The sequence below is a fragment of the Quercus robur genome, chromosome 5 (assembly GCF_932294415.1).
Source record: "Quercus robur chromosome 5, dhQueRobu3.1, whole genome shotgun sequence".
NCBI classification, from domain to species: domain Eukaryota; kingdom Viridiplantae; phylum Streptophyta; class Magnoliopsida; order Fagales; family Fagaceae; genus Quercus; species Quercus robur.
The window spans coordinates 72916091-72931796 of NC_065538.1; the positions used below are offsets into that span (position 1 = coordinate 72916091).

Here is a 15706-nt window from a genome sequence, read left to right on the forward strand (position 1 = left end):
TGATCACTCTTAATGATGGCTTCTTTGAGGTAGACACTTCATCATTCCGAGAGATGGGAGGATGAACTTCCGGAGGAGTGAGAGGACTTGATGTCCTAGACATTGATCTTGTTTCCATTTTTGAGTTCACAGGAGTTGATTCCTTTTCTAGTGTAGGTTCTCTAACTTCAATATCTTGGGCTTCACCCTCAGTTGTGAGTTCTTTGGAGCTTGGCCCTTCTCCATCATCAACCATCTCTACCTTCGTTATAGCATCATCAACCTCCACATTGATGGACTCCATCACCATCTTTGTTCTCTTGTTGAATACTCTATATGCCCGGCTATTAGTAGAATACCCAAGGAAGATGCCTTCATCACTTTTCGCATCAAACTTCCCAAGGTTCTCACAATCATTGAGAATGCAACACTTGCTTTCGAATACTCGAAAGTACTTCACTTTTGGCTTCTTTCCATTCCAAATTTCATAAGCGGTCTTCTTTGTTCCTGCTCGGAAGAATATTCTATTACCAATGTAGCATGAGGTGTTCACGGCTTCTCCCCAAAACTTTTGAGGAATTTGCTTGTTGAGTAGCATAACTCTTGCCATTTCTTGAATCACCCAATTCTTCCTCTTAACCACCCCATTTTGTTGAGGAGTTTTGGAAGCTGAAAATTCCCTTTTGATTCCATTCTTCTCACAAAACGACTCAAATCTTGCATTCTCAAACTCCTTACCATGATCACTCCTTATTTTGACAATAGGAACCCCTTTCTCGTTTTGTAATCTCTTGCAAAGAATTTTCAATTTCTCACACGCTTCTGATTTTTCTCTAAGAAATTCAACCCAAGTGTATCTTGAGAAATCATCAACAATGATCATAATGTACCTTTTTCCTCCTAGACTTTCAGTTCTTGTGGGCCCCATTAGATCTACATGAAGGAGCTCTAAGCATCGTGAAGTGGCGATCACATTCACCTTGTAGTGACTTACCTTTGTTTGCTTCCTTATTTGGCATGCACCACAAAAAGTCTTCTCCACCTTTCCAAATTTTGGAAGTCCTTCAACAGCTTCGAATTTGGAGACTTTAGCCAGTTGTTTGAAGTCTGCATATTCGAATCTTTGATGCCAAAGTTCCAACATGTCAACACGAGCAATTCTGCAGGAAATTGGTGCTGTAGGAACCACTCCATAGCAATTGTCGGTAATCCTCTTTCTTTCCAAGACTTGAATCCCTTCTTCATTGATGATTAAGCATCCCTTCTTTGAGAATTGGACAAGGAAATCCTCATCACATATTTGAGTGATGCTCAGAAGATTTGTCTTCAGCCCTTTGATGTATAATACATCTTTCAACAGAGGTAATGCAGGTATCTCAATAGTCCCTTTACCGAGAACTTGAGCATGACTTCCATCACCAAAAGTCACATAGTCACCAACCTTCTTTTTGAGTGTCTTAAATAGTGATTTATCTCCTGTCATGTGACGAGAACACTCGCTGTCAAGATACCATAAGCATGAATTAAATACCTTCAATGGGGTATGCATGGATAAGCTTTCATGAGACAAACATTCTTGACCTTCAAACAGAATTTTAGTTTTCATGCTTCTGTTAGATTGACATTTCATTTTCAGATTATCAATCTCCTCACACAACATTCTATTTCTTTTTTTATACTTCTTAACCAACAAATTAGACTCATATAGACTATTGTGTAAAATGTGATTCTCATTTTCAAAATATTTCAGCATGTGAACAAACATTCTAGCATGTTTCTTTGTTTTTCATAACTCTAAGAGTTCATTGTTAGGACACCCTTCAAACATACTCATAGAGTCATTATCACAAACATGTAAACCACAATTCAGCATGCCCTTTTTCATAGCTTCATCCAAAGCTAAGGGGTCTAGGATCGCACTTAGGTAATTAAACCACAGCAAGTGCACCCGCTCTGATACCAATTGAAAGTTCAAATATGTGTATAAACACCCTTGAACATTTAGACCCCCAAATTACAACTTAACCAATTCAAGAATTATGTCAAACAACTAGTGTGCGGAAAATTAACATAAGCTATAATATGGAATTGGAAAAACTATCTAAGCCAAATTAAAATCACAACCCACAGCAGATAATAAAAGGCAAAGATAAAAGGGAAGGAAGATGCAAATACAAAGACAACACGCGATGTGTTATCGAAGAGGAAACCGAAGCCCTCGGCGTAAAACCTCTCCGCCGCCCTCCAAGCGATAAACAATCCACTAGAAAATGTAGTTGGGATACATGGACAGCAATAGACCCTCCAAGCCTAATCTACCGAGTGCACCTAAGCCCTCCAACCTTCTTGCTCCAACGAGGTTGCGCCGAAACTTTTTCTTTTCTAGCTGCCCGGATTCCACTACTAGACCATAGCATCAACCAATATGAATTGGTACCTTCCTAACTGCTTCCCAAAGCACCAAATAAACCTTCTCACAGATATGGGTATGGTGAGAAAAGGATTTGGCCAAGAACCTCTCAAGGATGTATCAATGGAGAGGAAGAGAGTAGAAGAATTTGAAGAGTCCCTTAGGTGAAGATTGTGGATGAATTAATCTTGTTTTTCTCTAGGGTTTCTCTCTCAAAATTCTCTCTGGAAGCTCTCTTTCTTTTGTGGGTATAAGGGGTATATATACTAGGGTGAGAGAGGAATGTGAAACGTCAGGTTTTTCAAAACAGGGCTGGCTCGCGGCTTGGCCTTGCGACTTGACTGAGTCGCGAGATCCAGTCGCAAGATAACCGTATGGCCAGTTGTCCTGTTTTGTCCTGTAGTGCTCCAGCTAGCATGACTGTTCACCTTCTGGCATGCTTTGCACGTGTGCTGCGTCTGGCGGCTTGCAGACGCGAGTCACTCGCGAGTCTCTGTTTTCTTGCACACTCTTGAGCAAACTTCACTCTATCTCACTCACTACCCTTACAACAAGCCCACCTAAATACAGGGTTACTAAATGCTGAAATACAAGCAAATTTGGCACGGAATAAAGCCAATTAGATGGTTGAATAAATTCAACCTTACATTAGTTATTAAAAAAAGGGCTCATATATATAAAACCATTCAAACTCTTTCTTCCTCTAATTTTATATATAAAGTTAGATATATAATTATGTTTTTTTATGGTTTATTTATATTGGACTCCTCATTTTCTAAACTGAATTAAATCATTTGGTACAAAATTTAAAAAAATAAAAATTAAAAAAAAAAACTTAGATTATATTGGACACAGCACAAAATTAAACTCTAATTGAAATTTAATTTTTACACTAAATTAACTCATTTGGACAAAAATTTAAAAACTTAGATTACATGGTGATAGGCCAAAAACGAATTGACCCATTATGATAAATTAACTGATTAATTAGCCAAGTTTATTAATTAATCAAATTAACATGCAATTGTACATGGCAGCACAAGCAAATCACCAATTAACTAAAGTATGCAACGGAAAATAAATTGACACAGTGATTTGTTTACAAATGAGGAAAACCAACACAGCAAAAATCTCAATAGGTGATTTTAAGGTCACCACTCCTGAGAATCCACTATTATCAAAACAAGCGGTTACAAGTAAAGGAATCCCAGCACCTTATACCAACTTACAATTGAACCCTTACCCCAATACCCAATTGGACTTGTTTTATAGTGACAATCTCTCATTGTAATGCACGGCTCCCAATACGTGACTAACCAATTGCATGGATCCTAGTATGCGACTTCAATCACCAACTAGAGAAGGTTGTTGGTTGCAAAGTTCTTCAGTTCATCACACGATGAAGATCGAGAAGTTCCTTGGTTACAAAACCCTACGGTGCATAAGCACATTAGCTTCTTCACAAGAAAGATTAACTAGGGCAAATTCTGTCTCCGGTCACAATTTGCTTGAACAAATTTTGCTCAACACTTGTGCAACTTATGTCACCTGTGACAGCCCTTAAAATAATCCCTTTAAATCTCTAGGGTTGTGAGAAAAGAAAGCTCAAACATACAATCACGAATTGAATGAAAAACAGTTCTGAAAAACTGAACTTCATAAACCTTGACAGATACCTATCTGTCGAGCCACAGGCTAGAACAACTCTACAAGTCTTGATAAATGCTAGCTGTCGAGTTTTAATGAACAACACTTTCTGCACTTGAATCTTGAACAGATTTGCATGGATTTAACACTTGAACTAGAAATAAGGTTTCTTGAAGTATTAAACACATCCTAGATTTGTCCAAATACAAGTAACATACATTTTGTCAAAAGATTAGCCAATTATATAAAATAATGACATATATCCCTAACAAGTGAAACACATATGTCCTAACACATGGGACATGTGGTGCAAACTCCCTCTTCCTCTAATTTTATATAGCGTTAGATATATGATAATGTTTTTTATGATTTATTTATATTAGACTTCTCGTTTTTCACTCTAAATTAACTCATTTGGTACAAAATTTTAAAATTTCGATTAGATGGAACATGTGTTGTAAAATTAAATCCTAATTGAAATCCAATTTTTACACTAAACTAACTAGGTTCAAAATTTTAAATTTTTTGATTAGATGGGACATGTGGCGCAAAATTAGACTCTAATTGGATTTTCTTGAAGCTTTACTTATTAATATATACTAGTGTTTAGCCCGCGCAATGCGCGGGATCATTTTACATATTAATGATCTTTGCATCCAACATAAACTTAGTTCTCATAATTTAGTATATTTAAGCATATAGTATCCAATATCCACTAAAATTTGTAAAAATTACTCTCTTCAAATCACATCATGTATGTACTTCCATTCTCCAATAGAACACTTGGAAGAATATATGAAATGAGCAACCACCACTTGTATTACTTTCATTGCGTTCAAATGAGTTTGAATGAAGGGAATTCTCTAGAATGCTTCTCTATTTTGCATGCAAAAATGCAATATCTTCAAAGCCATCCAATATCTTCAAAGCAATTAAAGCTTGACTTACTTTGAGCAAGAAGATGGACATAAAAATCAAAACTTGGTGTACTTGTCATCAACTAACAGACATCATAACTTACTTAGAAATAGGGGGAAACAAATAATAACAATTTATTATAGTGGAAATCATTTAGAAAATAGTGCAAATATATCCAATGAATTGGTATAATATTGTTGTCTAAACATTTGGGACTAATCTTCAAAGTCGAGTCAGTACATTGAGGGAGGATATTCATCAAGGGTTTGTTGTAAATGATAATTTGATGGGACATTTGTTCTTAATCTCTGGGGGCCTATTTCTAATAAGCCACCTGAAAATTAAGCGAATTCAAAATATCACTGTAAGAAATAGATATAACACTGAATTTGTCAGGAGTTTGATGAAAGCTAACACAAAAAATGTACACCATAATTACATAATGGCAAGATAATAGGTCTGTAATTTAGATAATATATAAACCATCAAGAAAATATATTAAAAGGCAACCTTTATAAAGAATAGTCCCTTTGGAATCATCTTTATTTAGTATTAATAGTATCATTACAAACTCATATATTGTGTCCTCTCCTATAATTCCAATTCACATGAAAATTGCTCTAGGTATTATAAGTTCTATTGCAATTTTGTTACAAACTGATTTGGAAGCTGAATTATGATGCCATGCATAACCGGTCAACAAGTCCAGATCAATTCACAACAAAAATGTACTCAATGTCTAGTAGTATAGATCATTGTAAATTAAGTTCAATGCATAATTAACCATTATTCCTCACTAACAACCATAATAAAAAGGACCCAAAAAGATCTAACCTTGGCAACTAAATCCAATACAACTGACACAAAAAAGTGCAGATAACATTAGATATCCATGCCCATCATTGTAAATTTAGTTCAATATATAATTAAACAAATACCCATTAATCATTATTCTTCACATAAACAAACCCAACAAAATACAACAACAACAAAAAAACAAAAAACCCAATAGCAATACCAACTTCCCAAGCTCCCCAACAATTCAATACCTTTCACCTCAGTTCACCTTGGCCTCCTTCTTCCCAGTCCCATTTGCTTCCACCTTCTCCCCTGAATATATTTTGATTGTTGATAATTTAAAAAAAAAAAATTAAAAGGCCTTCACAAAACTTTTTTTTTTTTTTTTTAACAAAACAATAGTGGTATTGATTGAGAACTTATAAAACTTGTACATCAGTCAATATTGAATTTGAAATACATTCTAGAATATCTTACCAAGTACATGAGTTGAGTATGTTGTGTCACCTCAAAAGAATGCGATGCACCTGAAAGCATGACGAAGAGTTAGCAGGTTGTGCAGAAGGTTTTCAATCTTAAAGCATATTAAGTTCTTGAATGATGGAGCTATCTTCATACTCTACCTCTAGGTCTCATATTGACAAATGCTTGGCAAATTCCAAGGCTTTACACATCCCCAAAGTTAGCACTTCCAATCAATCATTACCGATATCCAACAAATCTAGCGATCCCAAAATAATGCTCATGTACCAAACAGAAAAGCCTTTCCAAGGTTTTTTTTACGGTAAACAAATTCAATAATCACCAATTCTTTTCAAGCATATAATAGTGAACCTCTATTGTGTTGCATAGCTTGAGTCTTTTTGTTTCAGCCAAAGTTTAGTACACCAAACCCAGTAATAGAGGATGCACACTATCAAATATTACATAAACTCATTAGTGAACTTACTGAAACCTTGCTCATAAGTCATGTGAAAAATCCATTAATAGAAGTCATAAATTTTAATAAACGGATCTGAATATACTAATTATACAAATTACCTCTTCAATATTCAAATATCATAAAACACATAAAATAGTACTTGACAATGTAATAAACCGCATAAAATAGTAATAGACAATACCATCAACCAAATAAGTTAAACAAAAAATACCCAATAATGTTTCCTTTTTTACTGAACACCATAAGCTTTCTCTTTATCCCATACCAAGCGACTTTTAGGCATTTGGGATACCTTCTAGATCTACAATGCAACAATTCATGTAAATTATATTACTGATCAAAAATTGGCTAGCCCAATTGCAATTATCAATACAATAATGGAAGGTTAAATTGTCAAAATTAAGGTGGAGTACAATTGAAAAGTTTATTATTGAGCTCCTTCTAGTATAGGGAAGGGTGCTGCCTAAACAGCCTATTATGGTTTTTTTTTTTTTTGGCTTATTCTCATAATTTAATTTCCTAGGCTTGTCATCAAATTTTTTTTATTCTTAAGTTGATACTAAAAGAACATAAAAACGTTTGAAGGTCAGTGTTATCTGGTTTGTTAATTTTGTGACTCTAGATGGTATTTGGATTGTTTGTTAGCTTCATAACAAACAACTCAAGCCTTCCAATTTCCTTTTTGACAATATCTAAATCACCCAAGCTCCACAATTGAGCAAAACATTTTCTATCTCGTACATGGTTCAAGTAATAGTTATAAGAATTTAGACCAAAAAGGAAGAACATGCAAATGAAGTCTTGACATACCTAATTGGCAAATTTGTGTAGAAATTTAGACCAAAAAGAGTTACAGGAGCACCTATATTAGAGGAGAAAAGAGGAGCAATAATTACTTCACTGCAAGGACATTGAGGAAATTAAGAAATATGTATGACATCCAAATGCTAGGTGAACAATGCTTAATAGAAAACTAAATTTAAGTGTAGATGTAATATTCTAAAAAATGTAGAACCATTATCTTTTGCCAACTGAGAAGATGGGGAAGCCAAAGAAGACAAAGGCAGAACTCATGCAATTTTTCAATTCACTATTATAGAGGAAAGAGCAAATGACAAAAAGGATAATATTAGATATTGCATGGCCCAAGGCATCACTCGGTGGCCATGTCATCAAATTGTGCCTACATTGTTTCACACTTTAGACTTTAGAGTGACACAGCAGCAACCTTTTAAGGATTATTCAAAAAAATACCAAGAATTAGATGCACAACAGAAATTAGACAATGGAATAAGAGGAAATGGTGATTTTCATAACTGCTCTATCTAATTAGTTAAGGAGATGCAAAAAGAAAGCGAATGTACCCAAGATCCAAGTTGTTTTCTCCCTTGTGTAAATAACACACTTCAATCCAACACCTGAAGTGGGTCATCAAACATAAGTTTTAGTATCTCAAACTGATGAAGTCATCCTCTAATCCCAAACGCTCTTTGCCTCAAGCTGCCATTAATATTAGTTTCAATGCTTTAGAAATATGGTGGTCTTATGGAGAACGAGTCAGGCAAACAAACATAATAAAGTACCAAAAATAATATGAAAAAAAAAATAAAAAATCTGATGATAGGGGTGATGAAAAGGCTAAATTGAAGGAAAGGGAAAGGGGAGATAATACTCACGCTTTCATTTCGTTTATCTGAACATTGAATGGGACATAGATTTCCAAATATTTAAATAATAACCCAGAACACATGTCACGATCTTTGTATGTAAAAAGACAAATTTAAAGGAAGGTAGAAATAGACCTTTGATAGAGTTTTGGGGTGCCCCGTTCTTGTCCCCTGGAGACAACTAGAAAAACAAAAGAATACAATTGTACATCCCAAACAACAACCAGAATAGAAAAGGCAATAAAAAATCAAACAGTTGGCGTGCAACACTCAACCCAATTTGGAATATTTGCCAACCTAGAAAATTAACATTGACACCCAAACCAGTAGATACGAAAATTTGAAGGAAAAAAAAATGATACCAAAATCAAAAGGAATTAATAAACAAATGATTAAAAAAAAAGAAAAAGAAATGCAATTCAGAGAATGAAATTGAAATAAGAAGAAGAAGAAGAAAAGAACAACTTCACATAGGATGACAACCAAACAAAGTTTTAGCAAAAGAAAATTCCTTATTTCTCGGCAATACCTTTACCCAAATACTTTAATTGATAAATTCTAACCTAAAATATAAATCCAACAAAAGAAAATTTGGGCAATCCTTCTTGACCTTTCAGTTTCAGTCGAATCTCCACTGTGCCACAAACTTTTTTTTTCTCCTTCCCTTTCTCTGTATCGCAGTATCGCTACAAACTCTGCTTGGTTCCTCTATCTTTGTATCCCTTAATCAAAACCAAATCTGACCCAAAATACCAATCTAAATCATAATTAACACCCAATTGATTCTCCAAATAAAAACCCAAAACCCTGAATTTTTAAATTTAAAACAGAACTTAGCAGTAGCGATTCTGATGGTCGGGTAGGTAGTGGAGGTTTACGATGATGGCAGAAAATTTGACAGGAAGCGAGAGACATATTTTCATTCTTGATTGCAAACTGCAGTTTTTGATCTCTCAATCTCTCTCTCCTTCTCCATTCTCTGCCTCTCCATTTCTCTGTCTCTCTTTTCTTTCAGTCTCTCTTTCTCCTTTCTCTATGTAGCAATCTTTCTTTTCTTTTTCTTTTGTTTTTTTTTTTTTTTTTGTCTTAAGCGGTTAGTTTTCTTTCATACCAAGGGGTTCCAAACAGTGTTTAACGTTGTGAAAAATTATAATTTATCGCTTTTAAACGGTGTTATAGTGTTACCAAACAATGTAATTTATCGCTCTTTAACTTAGACGTATCTGAATTTTAGATAGGTACTTGTCCTATTTGTCTAACGCCTCCTTAATTGTAGGAATCCACTTTCTCTCAGCTTCTGCTATTATATATATATATATATATAGATGACTTGTAAACTTGAATTGTTTTTAGTTCTATGAAAAAAGGCTCATAAATATAAAATCACTCAAAAATTATGTTTTTTATGGTTTACTTATATTGGACTCCTCATTTAATACACTAAATTAACTCATTTGGTACAAAAATTAAAAAACTTAGATTAGATGGGACACATGTCGCAAAATTAAACTCTAATTAAAATTCAATTTTTACATTGAATTAACTCACTTGGCACAAAAATTTAAAAATTTAGATTAGATGTGACACGTGGCACAAAATTAGACTTTAATTGAATTCCAATTTGAAATCTAATTGGATTTTCTCTCAGTTTTACCTATTATTATATATATAGATATATAGACTAGTATATAATTTGTGCACATACACGGCACAATTAAAACCAACACAATTACACATATATGGATTCAAATTATACACATTTTAGGTCATAGATATATACATGATTTCTACTCTTTCTTTCTTCTTTATTATTTTATTTTTTTGGATATATACATGAGTCTACTCCTTTTTATTAAGTTTTTTTTTTTATAATTTTTTTTTATGGTTTATTGATATTAGACTCTTCGTTTTTTGCACAACATTAAATCACCTACAAATTAAAACAAATATATATAGATAGGACACATGACGCAAAATTAGACTACAATTAGAATCCAATTTGAAATTTAATTTGATTTTCTCTCAACTTTACTGTTAGGTTCTAAAGACTTAGGTATTTATGTATTTAGAACTCTAATATGTATTGTTGGCAAATCATGATCAAAACACTGTGTTTAGAAGTGTTTTAGTCTTGCTCAAAGTTGTGCATTTATGTAAAGTTGGAATCGAGCTGATGCAAGAAAGCATTATGCATTTCGGCCTGGCTCGATCGATCGAAGCTCGGGCAGAATGTTTTTCTGCAGAATTTTCCAACTCAGCCCTAGTTGTTTTAAAATATTTTTAGGGTTTCTTATTTGTCCTAAGTATAAAAGGCAAACCCTAGCCACGTTTTAGTGTTACTCATATTGCGGTTTGTGTAAATCTCTTGTGAGATCTAGAGGAGCTTTCCTTTACACAAACTTAGGGTTTTCAAGGAGAAGATTTATCTACACCTTGATGATCAACTCAGTTGCTGCCATTGAAGCTTAAAGAAAATACAAGTGGGTGTGCTTGTATCTGGTGGTGAATCCAAGAAAGAAGGAGTCCATGGATTCGGAGCTTGCACGTGGTCGTGTTAGTAAGTTCTACTGGTTGGTAGCAATAAGAAGTCGAGCAGGGGGCTTGTAAGTCTTATTGTATGAATTTCGATTCTTTCAAGATAGTGGATTCAAGTTTACCTTGAGGATAGCTAGGTCAAATCCTCCCCAGGTTTTTACCGGTTTGGTTTCCTGGGTGGTCATATCTTGTATTATTTATTTTTCCGCTGCTTTGCATGATTTGATCTTTGTTATTGTGATAACCTAGAATTGTTAAATTGGACTAAGTAACAACTTGGCTAATTACCTAGGTTAAATCAATTGTTTTTAAGGGGTCTAAAAACTATCATTTACCTATTAATATATTTATGGTAGACAATAAAGTAGTATAAGTGGTGGGCCTAAATAAAAATTGATTGTTCAACAACTGTGAACTTTATTGTGAGAAATATTATATATAGTATTGCTTGGATGTTTGTGAAATTTGTTGTGAAAAAATTGTGTTTGCGAAACAAATTATAGTAAATACAACACATTTTCTTAAACAATGCGGAGGTATAAACCTCAAGGGGTCCACTCAATAATTCCTAATGGTTCATGAGATTCATGAGGAGGGAGTTAACCTAATAGTTCCTAATGCCTGTTTAGATCCATAAAGTTAGGCTCTCAAAGAGCTCTAGACATTCATTAGCCAAAAAAAAAGAGTAAAAGGACACCATATAAATAAAAAACTCGGACATGTTCGTACTTTAATACACTTAGTATCTCACTGGGGACTTTTACACGTGTGGGGAAGTAGCCATACTCTCAAAGAGATCTATACATCATTTATAGTATATAAAAAAAAATTAAAAAAAAAAATCTTTAGTTAAATTTGCCTAGTAAATCTTATTTGGACTACACATACCTGGGGGAGTAGCTAAGCTCTCAAAGAACTCTATATCCCCTCATTAGCAGGAAATATCTATAGTTTAACTTTAATTTATCTAATATAATCTCACCAAAGATAGATATAACTCAACTCTACAACAAAATCTTTTGTTGAAAAGACATCTTAGATTTCATGATATCATATTAGATTTCAAGGATGCTATAATTTAAGAATTTTGATGTAGATTTATTGAAAAGACGTCTTAGATTTTTTTTTTTTTTGGAAAGCAAAAACTACTAGAATCTCATTGCCAAATAGAAAAGAGAGCACAACAAAGCCAAAAAGAAAAGCTCAACACAGTACAAACTAAACACCATCTTCCTGGATAACATGAACCACCATAGGAGGACAAACTCCCTTCCAAACATGAGACTTTTCCTTTTGTCTCGCATACTGCGCAAGCTCATGAGCTATCCCATTGTAATCTCTTTTCATATGCTTGATTTTCCAGCTACTAAATGAAGAAAGCAAACTACGAATCCCCTGATAAACATGACCAAGACAGCCATTTGTTTCAACTGCTGTGACACTAGTAACAGCTGTTAATGCATCAAATTCCAAGATGATTTGAGATAGCTTTTGCTCTTTGGCAAGAATTAGACCACACTCCATAGCAGCACTTCAACTTCCTCCACCGAGTATTGTCCCTGAAGATATTTATAGCAAGCAACATGAACATTACCAGCTGCATCCCTTATAACAACTCCCACACTTGAGTTCCTTTCATTTTCAGATGTAGCACCATTAACATTGATCTTGAACACACTTGGAGGAGGCGCTGTCCACTTCCCTTCTGTCCAAGTCAAGCCTTGAAAGCAAGCTATTAAGACACTTTTAAACTCAAGAATATATTTTTTAGCAAAACCCCAAATATGATAAGGAAATTGACTTGAGGACTCATGCATAATTTTATTCCTATTATACCAGATTGCCTATGCAACCCCAAAGAAAACCTCCAAATCATAGGATGTACCAGATTCGAATATTTTCATAGCAATATCTATAATATCCATATTTACATTTAGCAAATTAATAGGACTATCCACCCAACATCTCCACACTCTCTTAGCCACTTCACACTTACCAAAAACATGGAGATTCAATTTAGGCTCCTTCCCACAAGCCGGAAAAATATCACAAAGATTAACACCTCTTCTTTGCAAGTTCACAAAAGTAGGAAGAGCATTCATACACATCTTCCAAGCAAAGATACGTACCTTGGGAGGAATGTTTAAGTGCCATAGTTTCTTCCAAAGAGGACTCCTAGAATCACCCAAAGAGCTTTCACTTTCCTCCATTGTATCTAGCACCCCAACAACAATATAATAAGCACTTTTTACACTGAATTCTCCCTTTTTATTACCCACCCATATGATTTGGTCTTCTGGAAGGCTGTGGCTGAGGGGAATATTCAGAATAGTCCTTGCTTCAAAAGGCAAGAACAAAGATCTAACTACATCACCTTTCCAACTCCTCATGTCTCTATCAATCAGTACTGAGACCTTAGGATAATCATTAAAGGACTTTGGGGGGGAGATTACTTTGTATGTTGTTGGAGTAGGTAGCCACTTATCCTCCCAAATATGAATCCTATCACCATTGCCAACTCGCCACTGGGTACCTCTTTTCACAATTTCCAACCCATTGAAGATGCTCCTCCAAGTATAGGAAGGGTTGGATCCAAGTTTTGCTTTAAAAACATCACCATGCGGATAATATCTTGCTTCATAGATTTGGGCCACTAGAGAGTTAGGATTCGAAATCAACCTCCAACCTTGCTTAGCTAGTATAGCAAGGTTGAAAGCCTGTAAATTTTTGAACCCCATTCCTCCATTCAGCTTGGACTTACACATTGTCTTCCAGATAACCCAAGCAATTTTTGATTCTTGACCCCTTTAACCCCACCAAAACTTCCTCATCATTAATTCAATCTCATCACAAAGACTCTTTGGGATTTGGAAGCAGTTCATAGTGTATGTTGGAATTGCTTGAGCAACAGCTTTAATAAGGATCTCTCGGCCACCCACTAATAGCATTTTCTCCTTCCACCCCGATAATTTTTTCTCCACCCTCTCTTTGATTTTAGCAAATATTTCCACTTTTGACTTGCCAATGATTAAGGGTAAGCCAAGGTATTTTTTATGTCGGGTATCTTGCATTGGACCCAACATATTCAACACTTCACATCTTCTATCATCTGAGGTATTGTTACTGAAAAAGACTGAAGATTTATCCGCATTAATTTTCTGACTCGATGCAGCTTCATATAGCTGGAGAATATTAATAAGATTTTGGCATTCTTGACTATTTGTTTTACATAATAAAATAATGTCATCTGCAAAAAACGGATGTGTGATCTTGGGATAGCCTCTACATATTGATACTCCACTAATTCTTTGATTCCTAGTAGCATCATTAATAAGGGAGGAAAAACCATCTGCACACAAAAGAAAGATATAAGGCGAAATTGGGTCTCCCTAACAGAGACCCCTCGTAGGAATAATACTACCATAAGCAACACCATTAACAAGGATAGAGTAAGATACAAAAGTGATGCAATGCATGATCAACTTTATCCATTTTTCATGGAAGCCCATTTTTTCCTTCACTTGTTTAATAAAACCCCACTCCACCCTATCATATGTTTTACTCATATCCAACTTTATTGCCACAAAACCCTCACTTCCTTCCTTCTTATGTTCTAAATAGTGAATAAGTTCAAAAGCTACAAGCACATTGTTAGTAATTAGTCTCCCAGAGAGAAACGCACTCTGATTTTCTAATATAATCTGTGGAAGGATTATTTTGAGACGATTGGCTAACACTTTTGATATGAGTTTATAAACAACATTACAAAGACTAATAGGTCTAAAATCTGTCATTTTTGTGGGGTTATTTTTTTTTTTTTTTGGCACTAGAGTGATGTTTGTTTTATTAATCTCTACAATAGACATATTAGAGTTAAACACATTTAAGACCATGCATATGACATCATTACTAACAATACCCCAATATTTTTGAAAGAAAATAGCAGACATACTGTGATGCCCCAATTTGATTGATTGTGTGATGTGTGTGGGTGTGTAATGAGTCCCACATCGGGTATTTACTGGGTTGAATTGGCCTTTATTAACAACTACAAGGAGCCTCAATTGTTACTAGTCCTTTTGAGGTATAGCACAAACGTGGCTAGCGCTTTTCCTTGTGTCGTTACATATGGTATCAGAGCCGGCCCAGTAATCTTGTGTGGGCTCAGAGACACTACCTCACAAAGTGGGCCCTAACAAGGACGTTAGGGATTTAAGTGAGGGAGATTGTGAAGCCCCAATTTGATTGATTGTGTGATATGTGTGAGTGTGTAATGAGTCCTACATCGGGTATTTACTGGGTTGAACTAGGCTTTATTAACAACTACAAGGAGCCTCAATTGTAACTAGTCCTTTTGAGGTATAGTGCAGATGTAGCTAGCGCTTTTCCTTGTGTCGTTACACATACTATCCAGACCTAGGGCTTTTGTTGGATACATTTGTTTTAGTGCTGCCTCAACTTCCTTCCTTGTGAATGATGTGTATGAAATATATACAATAAAGTACTGACATATCTACATATTTAGCCTTACTTTTGTGTTATTTTATGACTGATTATATAATATCTTTGTGTTGTAGGTAACAAGGGCTTTACATGCAAAGTGGGGCTAGGCCAATTGAATCAAGCCAACTTACATCCAGCCAGGCATGAATTCAAGAAAAGACCAACCCAATTAAATTGAAGTCCAATTGGAGCAAGGAATCAAAGCAAATTTGCACCAAATCCAAGTCCAATTAGGAATAGGATTCCAGACTGCACATCAGTTAGTATTTTTGGCAAAACTCCAAATTCTAACGTTAAATGGGCCAA

At 34.8% G+C, this 15706-nt stretch overlaps 1 long non-coding RNA gene across 4 annotated transcripts; it reads right to left on the reverse strand.

Annotated features, from left to right (window-relative positions):
- Positions 1 to 5026: 5026 nt before the first annotated feature.
- LOC126727006 (uncharacterized) lies at positions 5027 to 9366 on the reverse strand. 4 transcript variants are annotated; one of them, XR_007656115.1, is made up of 8 exons: positions 8973 to 9366; positions 8498 to 8533; positions 8060 to 8195; positions 7506 to 7557; positions 6907 to 6996; positions 6376 to 6665; positions 6230 to 6279; positions 5027 to 6064 (listed from the first exon to the last, which is right to left on the reverse strand). It is a non-coding gene; the product is annotated as an uncharacterized LOC126727006 (long non-coding RNA). The 4 variants fall into 4 exon arrangements; XR_007656114.1 differs by lacking the exons at positions 8498 to 8533; positions 8973 to 9366 and having other exon boundaries at positions 5027 to 5288; positions 6004 to 6064; positions 8060 to 8292; XR_007656113.1 differs by lacking the exons at positions 8498 to 8533; positions 8973 to 9366 and having other exon boundaries at positions 8060 to 8292.
- Between the last annotated feature and the right edge of the window lie 6340 nt (positions 9367 to 15706).